The following is a 14,069-nucleotide window of genomic DNA, read 5'->3' as shown; positions in this document are numbered from 1 at the left end:
TAGTCTCATCTCATGGGGCGACTCACACTTGATTTATAACTAGTGGTGGAGCTGCTGATATAAATACACAGTTGATAACATGCAAGCTACACCCTAAACATGACAGCCATCTTTCACAACAATGTACTGCTATATACTCATACCCTCAGTGCAACTAGCCATGATATACGCACGTTCAGCCTAGCATGCTCAAATATAACACACTTCTGTCTAAAAAAAAAAAAAAAGAATGCAGCTTCCGAATGAATCTAAAATGGATGCTGTCCAGGAGGTGGGAGGGTCTAGGAGGGAGGGTCTGCTGATGATTGGCTGGAATGTGTCTGCTGACTGTGAGGTACAGGGTCAAAGTTTACTCAATGATGACGAATAGGGGGGCGGACCGAACATCGCATATGTTCGCCATCCGTGGCGAACGCGAACAAGCTATGTTCGCCAGGAACTATTCGCCAGCGAACCGTTTGTGACATCTCTAATCTATAATCTTATATCACCTGTGCTGCTATCCTCTCATTTTCCCCTATGTGTAAAACACAAAATACTCGATATTTGGAACAGTAAGTTAGCGCACACAATTGTAGAAAGCTCTCAAATTAGAGAGTAGAATATTTCTAGAATTTATTCCCCATAAAGTTCATGCAATTGAAAAAATGTCCTATTATATGTACAGTACTTTTAAGAAGTCCCAAGATTGTACAGTCCACACCACAAATATAGTGACCCTTTTGAATCCTCCAGCGCTCCGGGGATTACAATTCAAATAGTGATCTGGGGAGATGGAAACTGAAATGGTGTAATAACAGTACTACTAATCCACACATATACAGTGTTAAACTATAATACATTGTGTCTCTCAGATATAAATTGGGACCAAACACAGATAAAGTACAAGTGCATTCCAATAAGGTGAGAGCTCCACATAGGGTGTATTTGGTGAAGGCTTCTCACCTAATGTTATTACACCATTTCAGTTTACATCTCCCCAGATCACTATTTGAATTGTAATCCCCGGAGCTCTGGAGGATTCAAAAGGGTCACTATATTTGTGGTGTGGACTGTACAATCTTGGGATTTCTTAAAAGTACTGTACATATAATAGGACATTTTTTCAATTGCATGAACTTTATGGTGAATAAGTTCTAGAAATATTCTACTCTCTAATTTGAGAGCTTTCTACAATTGAGTACAATACATGGAACCATTTCAAATAAACGTTCTACGTGTTCAAAGCTCGTTGTAATTTAAAATGGATTTTATTTAAGACAGTAACATTTCCTGGCTGATTTCACCACGTATTATCAGCTTAGAGCTTAACCTGCTCTGAAAACAATAACAGAAAACGTTATTTACCCAAAACTTGTTTAAAGAACGGTTACTTACACACACCTCGTCCAGAACACAGCACAACTGACTGGTCAATGAAAAACTACGAACATTAGACTTCGACCTCACTCTTGATAATCAACCATGAACGGTAACGAGCTGAGTCATGTATTGTCGATGTATCAATACCTAGTTCTACCTGAGCAGGTACTTACCTAATACATCTGTGGACAGGATTTTAATTTGTATTTTCATTTCATGATTTTGTATTTTCAAAAATACAAAATCGGAAGCAGATGTGATTCCTATAAGGCTAATTGGAAATTAGCAGTATCTGAGATTATTTAATAAACATAAACTGCAAACGGAACTGCTAAACTTAGGCTAAAACAACCAACCGATGAATTTTGAATTGTTCTGGCGAAGCTATTTTGACTTAATTGTTACAATTCAGTTCAATTCATGACGACTTTCTATTAGATAAATACACCTCTATGTGTTAGTTCTGCACGTGGTCTGACAATCAGTAATCAGAGCAACACGTGGAAATTACAAGGTGTACCTAGGAGTCATACAAGTACAAGTTACACATTACAAGTAAGAAGGAATAACAGGCAAAGTATTAGCCACCAAATTATGTGTCAGGTAGACATGTTTAAAGGGCTGGAGCTGACAGATAAGATATAGAATTACAAATATGGTGAAACAACTAATATGAAGTTATTAAATATAGTCAGTTACCCTATTTCTGTGCATATATTACATCATCATCCTGAGGCTTTGCCCACTTCAAAAGGAAGCTAAGCCAGTACGAATCCCTTCTTCCAGATGGTGGAGTCTGACCTGTTGGACATGTTTAATGCCACACCAACTAGCACATTTCAAAGCTCTCTGTGCACAGCCTAAGGTCTCCTCAGGGGAGGAGTCAGCTTTGTAATTATGGAAACTGTTATCTGAACTAAAACTCCCAGAAAGCTTTGCTGTGCTTTCTGAGCAAAGAGAGAGTTTAAACCTAGAGCTTTGCAAGCACCATTCTGTCATGACTGTCAGGTCCCCTGCCCCCGCGCTGCTTGCGGTCACCTTGCTTACCTCATCACAGCGAGCGGCGTCATCTGGTCCGTGCCTCCAGACTGGCAGTGTGTCTGACGCTGCACGCTCCTTATATGTGTGCTGCACCCGGTCATGTGACCCGGCACACAGTGATGAAACTCCTCCCACGTGTTGTGGTTAACACTAATTGGAGATTAGCCAATCAGACACACCCTGTGTGTATATAAGCTAACCCCTCCCTTGCCTCAGTGCCCTGTTGTGGTCTTTGGTTTACCATTGAGCGTTGCACTTGTTATTTGGATTTCCTGGTTACTGATATTTAGCTTTGTCTCTTGTTATTCCGTCTCTCTGTTTACCTTGACCTCGGCTCGTGTTTTGACTATCCCTTTTTGCATAACCCGACCATTCTAAGGATCAGTATTGCCATTCTCTCTACTCTGTCCTGTCTGCGTGTTAGGGTTCCCTAGTGAACGGTACAATGACGACCCCATATTTTAATTTATCATATAAATCGTATACCCTATATAATCTGTATTGTCACACTTTGGTGTTAGCTTGAGAAAGATCTCTTTGAGATTGAAACATTGCACTTTTTTCTAATAAATCTGCTGTTTAATTAAATCCTGAGTGCCTGGACCACAGGTTTCTTCAAACTATTGCAGTAGGGGCAGCCAACGCCAGGTGCGGCAGCATCAGGATCCCAATGAGAGTGCGGTATTCCTCTTTTTTTTTCTGACCCCATATTTCAGGCAGAGACATTAATATTGCTAAGCAACCCCGAATGGTTTTATTTTAACGATGGAGACACCTTCCTTTGCCGCCATCTATGAAATGTGGACACTGAAACCAGTACCGGCAGTTCTGGAGCACAGAGTATTTGCACTTACTTCAGCAAAAACTGGTGGCGGTCTTTATTCTACCTTCTACAAACAGCTCAGGGACTTCAATATAACAGCCTTCCAAGTGTTGCACTTATACTGAGGGCAAAGTCAGCTTATTCTTTATTCTTATTATTAATATATTAGTGGTACCTTAGTGGTAGTCATTCTATCAACCTAGAAATCATGAAAGGCTTAGGGCACATTTCTAACCTTGCTGATAAATAGCTGCCCGAAACTGACTGTGACAAACTGCCCTGATACCCTGTTGTTTTTCGAAGCCCATGTTTCTGCTGGAGAGCCCCTGCTGGGGGTCTGTGTATAAAAGTGGGCAATCTTGCCATTATAAAACATTCCTGTTGTACCCTTTATCAAGTCTTGACTGATGTTTGGTTATGCGAACGACAAAGAGCTATATTTCCCACAATCTTGCTGGATTCCGGGAGAGTACAAATGAACGTACGATATGTGTCATGCCCGTTACCAGTAATTCCTGTCTCTTCCGGGTTGACGGAGTTTAGCCACACCCCCTCTCTGACGCGGTCTCATCACTCTACATAATGCGACCGCGCCAGACACAAGACGCTGGATTAATGAACGGCGTACCGCGGAACTTCTCTCTCTACAACTTACCTGTGTACCGAATCGGACTGAAACTCGTCTAACCGCCTTCTCCTCTCCTCGACCACGGCTTGTATCTGACTCCTCTCGTCCTGTCTCCCAAAGAACCTCCCTGGAAGGGAACTCTGGAACCAAACTTCAACCTCAGGAAGCTAAGTTATTTGTTCCCTCTGCTATACGAACTTTTTCTCTCAAAGACTCCTGAGCACTCATCCTTAGGTCGGCTCTCAAGTCCTCCAATCAATTCTGCTGTAACCTGCCCCTAATCTTTCAGGCTCCAGCTGATAACGTATCCTGCTAGCTTAAATCCTCATTCAATTCACTGTTGTTTAAATCTTCATTATAGCTTCATTCAATTATCTTAGTTCTTGCAAAAGCAAATATACTTGATTGCAATAAGGAAGCCGCTTACCAATATTGAAGTATTTAAAGATACAGTACCTATTTTCTCCTTCAACCAAAATAATTAAAGATACAGTAACCGTATTTCTTATATTGAATTGCCAGTTCCTATATTACTCTCTATAAATCTAATTCTACATCTAAATCCAAGGAAATCTGCAGTTGAGCTCCATCTCAATCTATGTAAACGTGACAGATTAATCCAGCCTTTATAATGGATCCAGCGGATTTCGATTCAAAATTTACTATGCTGAATCAAAGAGTCCATACACTTGCCCAAGGCATGCAAGATCTCCAGGTTACAAATGAACGGATTCTCACTTATGTCAGAGACTTACAAACCCACACTCCTCATACCGTTATGCAATCAGCTACCGACCCTGCTGTCTGTAATCCCGAAAAGTTTTCTGGAGATCGATCCAAATACAGGGAGTTTCTTAATTCCTGCAAATTATTGATTGCTCTAAAACCGCGATCTTATCCCACTGAAAGATCTAAGGTTTGTTCAGTTATCTCCTTCCTAAGAGGTGAACCTATGGCCTGGGCCCACTCCTTCTTGGAAAACGACGATCCCATCTTAGACTCATTGGATGAATTTTTTGAAGCTATGTCTCTCCTTTACGAAGATCCTAACAAACAGTCTACAGCTGATTTAACCATCAGAACCCTTCAGCAAAAACATAGACCTGTCGAAGATTACATAGCTGAGTTTAAAAGATGGGCAATAGAAACTCAATGGAACGATATAACCCTGCGCAACCAGTTTCGAATTGGGTTATCCGACGGAGTAAAGGATGAACTTTCTAGAACTGAACTTCCTACTACATTAAACGCGCTTATTCAACTATCAATCAGCATTGACAGACGGCTTAGAGAAAGAAAGGCCGAAAAGGCTCTCTCAGGTTCATCATGGAGAAAACCAGTTGCTCCTCCAAAAACAGCTGAAAAACCATCATCACCTAATGAACCTATGGAAATAGGCACTATAAGAAGTCCTCTCACACTAGAAGAAAAAACTAGAAGATGTTTACTAAACCTCTGTATGTACTGTGCCTCACAAGATCACTTGATCCCGGATTGCCCTTTATTGAAACGGCCAAGGGGTGGTAAGCATGCTCATACCACTTCTATACTAAGTGCACTTCCCTCTAAACCAACCACTCAATTTTTCTCTATTTCTCTCATATTACAGTGGGACAAAGAAAGAATTACGACTGAAGCCATCATTGATTCTGGGGCTAACGGGGTGTTCATCGATTCATCCTTTGTAACAAAAAATAAAATTCCTTGTGTTCGCAAAAGCACTTCTGTTTCTGTCAGAGTGATTGACGGCTGCCTCATAGCCTCGGGCCCTATAACAAAAGAAACCATTCCTGTACGAACAACCACCCTTAACACTCATATTGAATATCTCATATTCGATGTTATCTCTTCTCCTCTTTATCCGATCATCCTAGGAATCAACTGGTTAACCCCTTAAGGACCAAACTTCTGGAATAAAAGGGAATCATGACTTGTGACACATGTCATGTGTCATTAAGGGGTTAAGGGACCACAACCCACAAATTACTTGGTCTCCCTTCTCTCTCACCTTTAACTCCGAGTACTGTAAAGAAACATGCTTACAACATATTCCACTTCTTCAAACTATCGAAGAACCAACTGTACCCTCCTGCTATTCTGAGTTCTCTGATGTATTCAGTAAAAAGGAAGCTGAAACACTCCCACCTCATCGTCCCTACGACTGTCCTATTGACCTTGTTACGGACCGTTTCAGCATAAAAGGGGAAAAATCCGTTTAGGCGATAATCCCCTTTTTACAGAAATGCACAGCTACTGCAGAACATCAAAACTCAAAAATTGGATATAGGCGAATACATCAAACTCCCGAACTGTATACCAGGGAATAAGATAGCACTCTCAGCTGGAACCTCACGAATAGCTGCTAGCAGATGAATAGGAAAAGCAGACATCAGCTTACACTCCTAGCAATCAATCTCCAACAGCATACAGTGAATCCCCCCAAGAACGAGACAAGGCTCCGTGTTGAAGGTCAAGCAGTGGTCTGAGGTGCTGGGGCACCCAGCCTGGTTTTTATTACATGAGTACACATACAGGCCCCACCCAGGGGGAGGCATAAAATAACCAATCACATACATGGTTCAGCCCACACATCCCCTCCCCTCAGATAACATTAAACCCAATTATCCGGTACACTTTTCCAGCCAAGTTCTGGATGTACCCCAAAAACAGGGGGTACACCTTTAAATCCAGCATCGCTGGATAGCCCTTATTCAGGGGGGAAACATATCCAAAATTCAAGTCATTCGGATGAACAGTTCGGGAGATATGGGGTTCCAAAGATTTGACCGACCGCATGGGTAAAGTATCCGAAAACAGCTCCATGCATTTTGGCCCTGCGGTCGGTCACAGAAAAGGGAATGAAACAGACGAATTACTGGTGTTATAGAGACGAAGGGGAATTCGCATGAATCCCCTAGTTCGTGAGTTTCTTTCTACCGAACGGCGGGCCGTTCGGTAGTTTCCCCACGAAATCCTGGAAGTCTGGAGGTCTCAGCCGTGCTTGCCTAGTCGAGTGTCCGATTTCAGTTCCAGACACTCGACGGCAAAACACCGCTGTTCGGTAGTTTAAGATGGCCGCCGCCACGTGTTCGGCTCCCGAATGGCGGCCACCCAGAGGACACAGAATACATTGCATAGATTGCCAATTACCTGTTTGCAACATTGTTGCAAACAGTAATTGGAGGCACACTTATTCCTGGGTGGTCTGGTTGTTCGGTAGTTTCACTCAATATACTGAATGGAGTGATTCTACCGAACAATCAGATGAATACTGCATATCTATATCCCAGGTTAACTCAACACATAAATACATACAGGATATTAAAGGCAGGGTTAAAGTACTATGTTCCACAGTCTTAAAGGTACAGTATCACAAAAGTCCCAATAAGTTCACGGATGGCCCTTAAAGGCCCAGTAGCAGTAATATAAATTATTACATGCCCAAATATAGTTTTTATAGAGCAATATGTCCAGGGGCCGTAGTCGCAGGGCAGGAGGCGGGCAACCAGGCTCCTCCAAAACAATGTGGCGAGATTGGTTCCGTCACAGACCTCATACCTTGTGCCCCCATACCTTTTGGGCACATCTACCCTCTCTCTGAATCTGAATTAAAATTCCTCAAGGAGTACTTGGATGAAAACCTCCGTAAGGGGTTCATTAGACCCTCTAGCTCACCTGCTGCCTCCAGTATGTTTTTCGTGAGGAATAAAGACCAGACCATTTGTCCCATTATAGATTACAGAGCCTTAAACAAAATAACAGTTAAAATCGCTATCCTCTTCCCCTGATAAATGAGTTGATCGAAAGGTTAAAAACAGCTACCATCTACACTAAGCTTGACCTCCGTGGGGCATATAACCTCGTTAGAATCAAGGCTAACGATGAATGGAAAACTGCCTTCCGAACGAGATATGGCCTCTACGAGTATCTTGTGATGCCTTTCGGCCTCTGCAACGCCCCTGCAACCTTTCAACATTTTATAAATGACATCTTCAGGGATCTTCTAGACGTCTGTGTTATCATTTACTTAGATGACATTCTTATATATTCTAATACTCCTGAGGAACACAAAAAACACGTGAGATGGGTGTTATCCCGACTTAGAACTCATAAATTATATGCTAAACCAGAAAAATGTCTCTTTAACGTCAATGAAATAACCTTCTTAGGTTACGTTATTACTCCTCATTCGATTGGAATGGATAGCTCTAAAATCAATTGTATTCTCAACTGGCCCATTCCTTCTAATGTGAAAGAATTACATTTCGTGGGGTTTGCTAACTTCTACAGAAAATGTATTAAAAATTACTCTGACGTAGCTCATCCACTTAATTCACTTAACAGCAAAAAACATGCTTTCAACTGGAATGAAAAGGCTCAAAAGGCTTTCGATGAATTAAAAAGAAGATTTACAACTGCTCCTATCCTTCAACTCCCAGATCCCACATGTCTTTATGTCCTGGAAACAGAGGCTTCAGAAACAGCCATCGGAGCTGTCCTCTCCCAACACAAAACTCCTCAAGATCCTCTTCATCCCGTCGCCTTTTTTTCACGTTCCATGTCTCCTACCGAAAAGAATTACCCTATACCCTATATTATTAAGTATAAAATCAGCCTTAGAAACCTGGCGACATCTTCTTGAAGGAACACAAACTCCTATAATAGTTTATACTGACCATAAAAACCTTGAATATCTTCACTCCAACAAAACTCTCTCTGCGAGGCAAGTAAGATGGAACCTCTTCTTCTCCCGGTCTAATTTTTAAATTGTTTTTAGAACCGGGTGCTAGGAATAAAAAGGCGGATGCCCTTTCCAGAATTCTCCAAGACCTTGAATTGGAACCCCCACATGCAGTCATCGGAGTCGTAACATCCCTTATCGATGACATCAAAGGCCTAAGTCCAGATGCTCTTGAACTTCCTAAATCAATTAAGTTATCACTGAAAGATGGTCTCTGTGGCGGTACTAGCCTTGCCACTGGGCATTGGAGAAGACTGATTGCCAGCCTCCTGCCATGTGACTATGGCCCCTGGGATGTATTGCCTGCTCTCCTGTACTGCTGAGGATTGCTACCATCTAGGTGGATTTGGCTATGGAGCTTGTGTAGTGCCCTCTGTTGGTAGCAACAGTAATATGCACTACCTGAATAGCAAGACTGGTAATTTGCATATTCGGGTAGATTTGCATATCGCTAATTCTGCATGCAGGAGAGACATTTGTGTTAATTATGGTCTTCCCCACCAATTTATAAATAAGTAATTATGTTATAATAAGTCACTGAATGTTGCCTGCTATGATTTGACTGTTTGTAATTTTATTGAGTTTTCACAGCAATGTTAATGTTAAGACCAAATGGGCTAGTCCCAAGTAAAATAAAGTTTGAGTTAGTTCTACTTCACCCTCAATTTGGAGTCCTGTCTCTTATTGGGGGAATCTGCTACAAGGGATTGCTATGCTCTGCATATTCCCTTGCTATAATCACTCCTAAGCTCTTTTAAGAGCTCGTTCCTGCTTCGCTCTGGAAGGAAGAGAGGTTCGTCCTGCGGTGGTTGTGGTGTCGGCTAGAGTGCTTGGAATCCTCAAGAAGCGCTAGGAGCATCCATCAACGGAGGTACCCAGTCGGGGTGCCAGGCGATCCGTTACAGTCTCTATTATTTCAATGATAGGATTTACATTCCTCCCCCATTCAGAAATAAAGTACTCAAATTCATTCATGATTCTCCTCTGGCTGGTCATCCTGGTATAAAAAATACCCTAGAATTATCCAAAAGATATTATTGGTGGCCTCGCCAGGACATCACCATAAAATCCTATGTTAAACTTGTTCAACCTGCCAAAGATCCAAAGCTGACCATCATCAATCCTTTGGTCAATTGTTGAATCTACCGATTCCGGAAAGACCTTGGCAATCCATTTCCATGGACTTCTTGGTGGAACTTCCCCCTTCTCAACACCATTCTACCATTTTAGTAGTAGTGGACCGATTCACAAAAATGTCCCATTTCATTCCTTTGAAGAAATTACCCTCATCATCCGAACTCTCAAAAACATTTCTCGATAATATCGTGAAACTTCATGGACTTCCAGACAAAATCATATCGGACCGTGGAACCCAGTTTACCTCCAATTTCTGGAACGCATTGTGTACTTCTCTTCGTATTCAACGTAAACTATCTTCCGCTTATCATCCCCAAACCAATGGGCAAACTGAAAGAGTTAACCAATGCTTAGAACAATATTTACGTTGCTATTGTTCCCACCTACAGGATGATTGGATGATATGATTGCCCATGGCTGAATTCGCATATAACAACTCAGTTCATACAAGCAGCAAAATGACTCCAATTATGGGTTTCATCCTTCCTCATTTCCTGCTCAAATGATTCCTTCATCTAACCCCACCGTTTCGGATCAAATCTCTCATATGTCCTCCTTATTTCGACAATTACATGAAAATCTTGAGATAGCATCCTCCAAACAAAAGAAGTTTTTTGATGCTAAGAGACAACCTCCTCCCGCTTATAAAATTGGCAATCTTGTCTGGCTCTCCTCAAAAAACATCTCCACCAACCGTCCTTCAAAGAAACTGAGTTCCCTTTTCCTTGGTCCTTTTCAAATATTGTCTATCATAAACCCTAACGTTGTGAAATTGAAGCTTCCACCTACTTGGAAACTTCACCCCGTCTTTCATGTCTCCTTACTCAAGCCCCATCATCCTGACCCTTTCCAAAGAGATGTAGTCACTTCTCCTGATCCTATATTGGTACATGGTAATGAAGAATACGAGGTAAAAACTATTCTGGATTCACGGATCCATCGTGGCTCTTTACAGTACCTCATTAGATGGAAGGGTTACGGAGTTGATGAGGATACATGGGTAAACTCCTCTGTGATCCATGCTGATAAGTTACTTACAGCATTCCACAAACGTTATCCATCCAAACCACGTGGATAGCACCCGGTGGGTGCTCCTTACAGGGGGGTACTGTCATGCCCGTTACCAGTAATTCCTGTCTCTTCCGGGTTGACGGAGTTTAGCCACACCCCCTCTCTGACGCGGTCTCATCACGCTACATAATGCGACCGCACCAGACACAAGACGCTGTGTACTGTGTACTGTGCACTGTGTGTGCACTTCCTGTTAGTCTGGTCGGGTACAGGAAACAAAAGCTCCCTACACCCGCGGACCATACAGAGCTCGGCCACACTACAATAGAGGTGGGGGGAGAAAGAGAGTGGGGGGGAGGGAGGCGGGAGAAAGAGAGTGGGGAGGAGGGAGGGAGTGGGGAGGGAGGGAGGTGGGAGAAAGAGAGTGGGGGGAGAAAGAGAGTGGGGAGGGGGAGAAAGAGAGTGGGGAGGGGGAGAAAGAGAGTGGGGAGGGGGAGAAAGAGAGTGGGGAGGGAGGGAGGAGAAAGAGAGTGGGGAGGGGGAGGGGGAGAAAGAGAGTGAGGGGGGAGAAAGAGAGTGACAAGGGGGAAGAGAGTGAAAAGGGGAGAAAGAGAGTGACAAGGGGGGGAAAGAGAGTGACAAGGGGGGGAAAGAGAGTGACACGGGAGGGAGGGGGAAAGAGAGTGACAAGGGAGGGAGGGGGAGAAAGAGAGTGGGGATGGGGAGAAAGAGAGTGACAAGGGAGGGAGGGGGGAGAAAGAGAGTGGGGAGGGGGAGAAAGAGAGTGACAAGGGAGGGAGGGGGAGAAGGGGAGGGGGGAGAAAGAGAGTGGGGAGGAGGGAGGGGAGAAAGAGAGTGGGGAGGGGGAGAAAGAGAGTGACAAGGGAGGGAGGGGAGGGAAAGAGAGTGGGGAGGGGGGGAAAGAGAGTGACACGGGAGGGAGGGGGAAAGAGAGTGACAAGGGAGGGAGGGGGAGAAAGAGAGTGGGGATGGGGAGAAAGAGAGTGACAAGGGAGGGAGGGGGGAGAAAGAGAGTGGGGAGGGGGAGGGGGAGAAAGAGTGACAAGGGAAGGAGGGGGGAGAAAGAGAGTGACAAGGGAGGGAGGGGGAGAAGGGGAGGGGGAGAAAGAGAGTGGGGAGGGGGGAGAAAGAGAGTGGGGAGGGAGGGAAGGAGGGGGAGAAAGAGAGTGGGGAGGGAGGGAGGGGGGGAGAAAGAGAGTGGGGAGGGGGAGAAAGAGAGGGGGGAGGGGAGAAAGAGAGTGGGGAGAGGGAGAAGGGGAGGGGGGAGAAAGAGAGTGGGGCTGGAGGGAGGGGAGAGAAAGAGAGTGACAAGGAGGGGAAAGAGAGTGACAAGGGGGGAAAGAGAGTGACAAGGGAGGGAGGGGGGAAAGAGAGTGACAAGGGAGGGAGGGGGGAAAGAGAGTGACAAGGGAGGGAGTGGGGGAAGAGAGTGACAAGGGAGGGAGGGGGAAGAGAGTGACAAGGGAGGGAGGGGGAAAGAGAGTGACAAGGGAGGGAGTGGGGGAAGAGAGTGACAAGGGAGGGAGGGGGAAGAGAGTGACAAGGGAGGGGGGAAAGAGAGTGACAAGGGAGGGAGGGGGGAAAGCGAGTGACAAGGGAGGGAGGGGGAGAACGAGAGTGACAAGGGAGGGGGAGAAAGAGAGTGACAAGGGAGGGAGGGGGGAGAAAGAGAGTGACAAGGGAGGAAGGGGGGAAAGAGAGTGGGGAGGGAAGGAGGGGAGAGAAAAAGAGTGGGGAGGGAGGGGAGAGAGGGGAGAGAAAAAGAGTGACAAAGGAGGGAGGGGGAGAAAGAGAGTGACAAAGGGGGGAAAGAGAGTGACAAGGGAGGGATGGGGTAAAGAGAGTGACAAGGGAAGGATGGGGGGAAGAGAGTGACAAGGGAGGGAGGGGGAAAGAGAGTGACAAGGGAGGGAGGGGGGAAAGAGAGTGACAAAGGAGGGAGGGGGGAGGAAGAGAGTGGGGAGGGGGAGAAAGAGAGTGGGAGGGGGAGGGGGAGAAAGAGAGTGGGGAGAGGGAGGGGGAGAAGGGGAGGGGGAGAAAGAGAGTGGGGAGGGAGGGAGGGGAGAGAAAAAGAGTGACAAGGGAGGGAGGGGGGAGAAAGAGAGTGACAAGGGAGGGAGGGGAGAAGGGGAGGGGGAGAAAGAGGGTGGGGAGGGGGAGAAAGAGAGTGGGGAGTGGGGAGGGAGGGAGGGAGGGGGGGAAAAGAGAGTGGGGAGGGGGAGAAAGAGAGTGGGGAGGGGGAGAAAGATAGTGGGGAGGGGGAGGGGGAGAAGGGGAGGGGGAGAAAGAGAGTGGGGAGGGAGGGAGGGGAGAGAAAAAGAGTGACAAGGGAGGGAGGGGGGAGAAAGAGAGTGACAAGGGAGGGAGGGGGAGAAGGGGAGGGGGGAGAAAGAGAGTGGGGAGGAGAGAGGGGAGAAAGAGAGTGGGGAGGGGGAGAAAGAGAGTGGGGAGGGGGAGAAAGAGAGTGGGGAGGGGGAGAAAGAGAGTGGGGAGAGGGAGGGGGAGAAGGGGAGGGGGGAAAGAGAGTGGGGAGGGAGGGGAGAGAAAGAGAGTGGGGAGGGAGGGATGGAGGGGAGAGAAAAAGAGTGACAAGGGAGGGAGGGGGAGACAGAGAGTGACAAGGGGGGGGGAAAGAGAGTGACAAGGGGGGGAAAGAGAGTGACAAGGGAGGGAGGGGGGAAAGAGAGTGACAAGGGAGGGAAGGGGGAAATAGAGTGACAAGGGAGGGAGGGGGAGAAAGAGAGTGACAAGGGAGGGAGGGGGGAGAAAGAGAGTGACAAGGGAGGGATGGGGATAAAGAGGTTGACATCACACACACACACACAATCATGCAACCCTTACACACACACAATCATGCAACCCTTACACACACAGAAACACACAATGCATTCCTTACACACACTCAATGCACCCCTTACAGACGCACACACTGCATCCCATACATACACAGAAACACACCTTGCAGCCCTTACACATGCAAACACAGATTCACACAATGCATTCCTTACACACATATCAGGACATCCCCTACACACTCCACCCCCTGTGAACAAACTCATTGGTGGAACATGAAGGTGGACCCTGAGCTGTGTAAAGGGTCCCCAAAAAATGGAGCTGCTTCCCGTTCTCCCAGAACATTGATTTTTGTGACCACAGTTACAAACAGCCTCCAGAGATCCTTTTCTACACCAGACCAGTGGAGCCAGACTGCAGCTAGATCCCATCATCATCCTCATCTGGTTGTAAGTAGGCAATCTAGTATATTATTCGTGGCACTAATCTCTAATTTACCTCACATTAAATAA

General features: G+C 45.6%; 1 protein-coding gene across 1 annotated transcript in view; it reads right to left on the bottom strand.

Moving 5' to 3' along the window:
- The window catches only part of LOC134602110 (solute carrier organic anion transporter family member 1A2-like), a 96,764-nt gene extending 94,818 nt beyond the window's left edge, over positions 1-1,946 (bottom strand). The window contains exon 1 of the mRNA XM_063446635.1: positions 1,378-1,946. The gene's annotated coding sequence lies outside the window, so the exon portion shown is untranslated. The remainder of the gene's footprint in view (positions 1-1,377) is intronic.
- Between the last annotated feature and the right edge of the window lie 12,123 nt (positions 1,947-14,069).

The sequence above is a fragment of the Pelobates fuscus genome, chromosome 3 (assembly GCF_036172605.1).
Source record: "Pelobates fuscus isolate aPelFus1 chromosome 3, aPelFus1.pri, whole genome shotgun sequence".
In the NCBI taxonomy this organism is placed as follows: domain Eukaryota; kingdom Metazoa; phylum Chordata; class Amphibia; order Anura; family Pelobatidae; genus Pelobates; species Pelobates fuscus.
The sequence above is the reverse complement of the archived record's forward strand: the minus strand, read 5'-3'. Positions and strand labels throughout refer to the sequence as shown.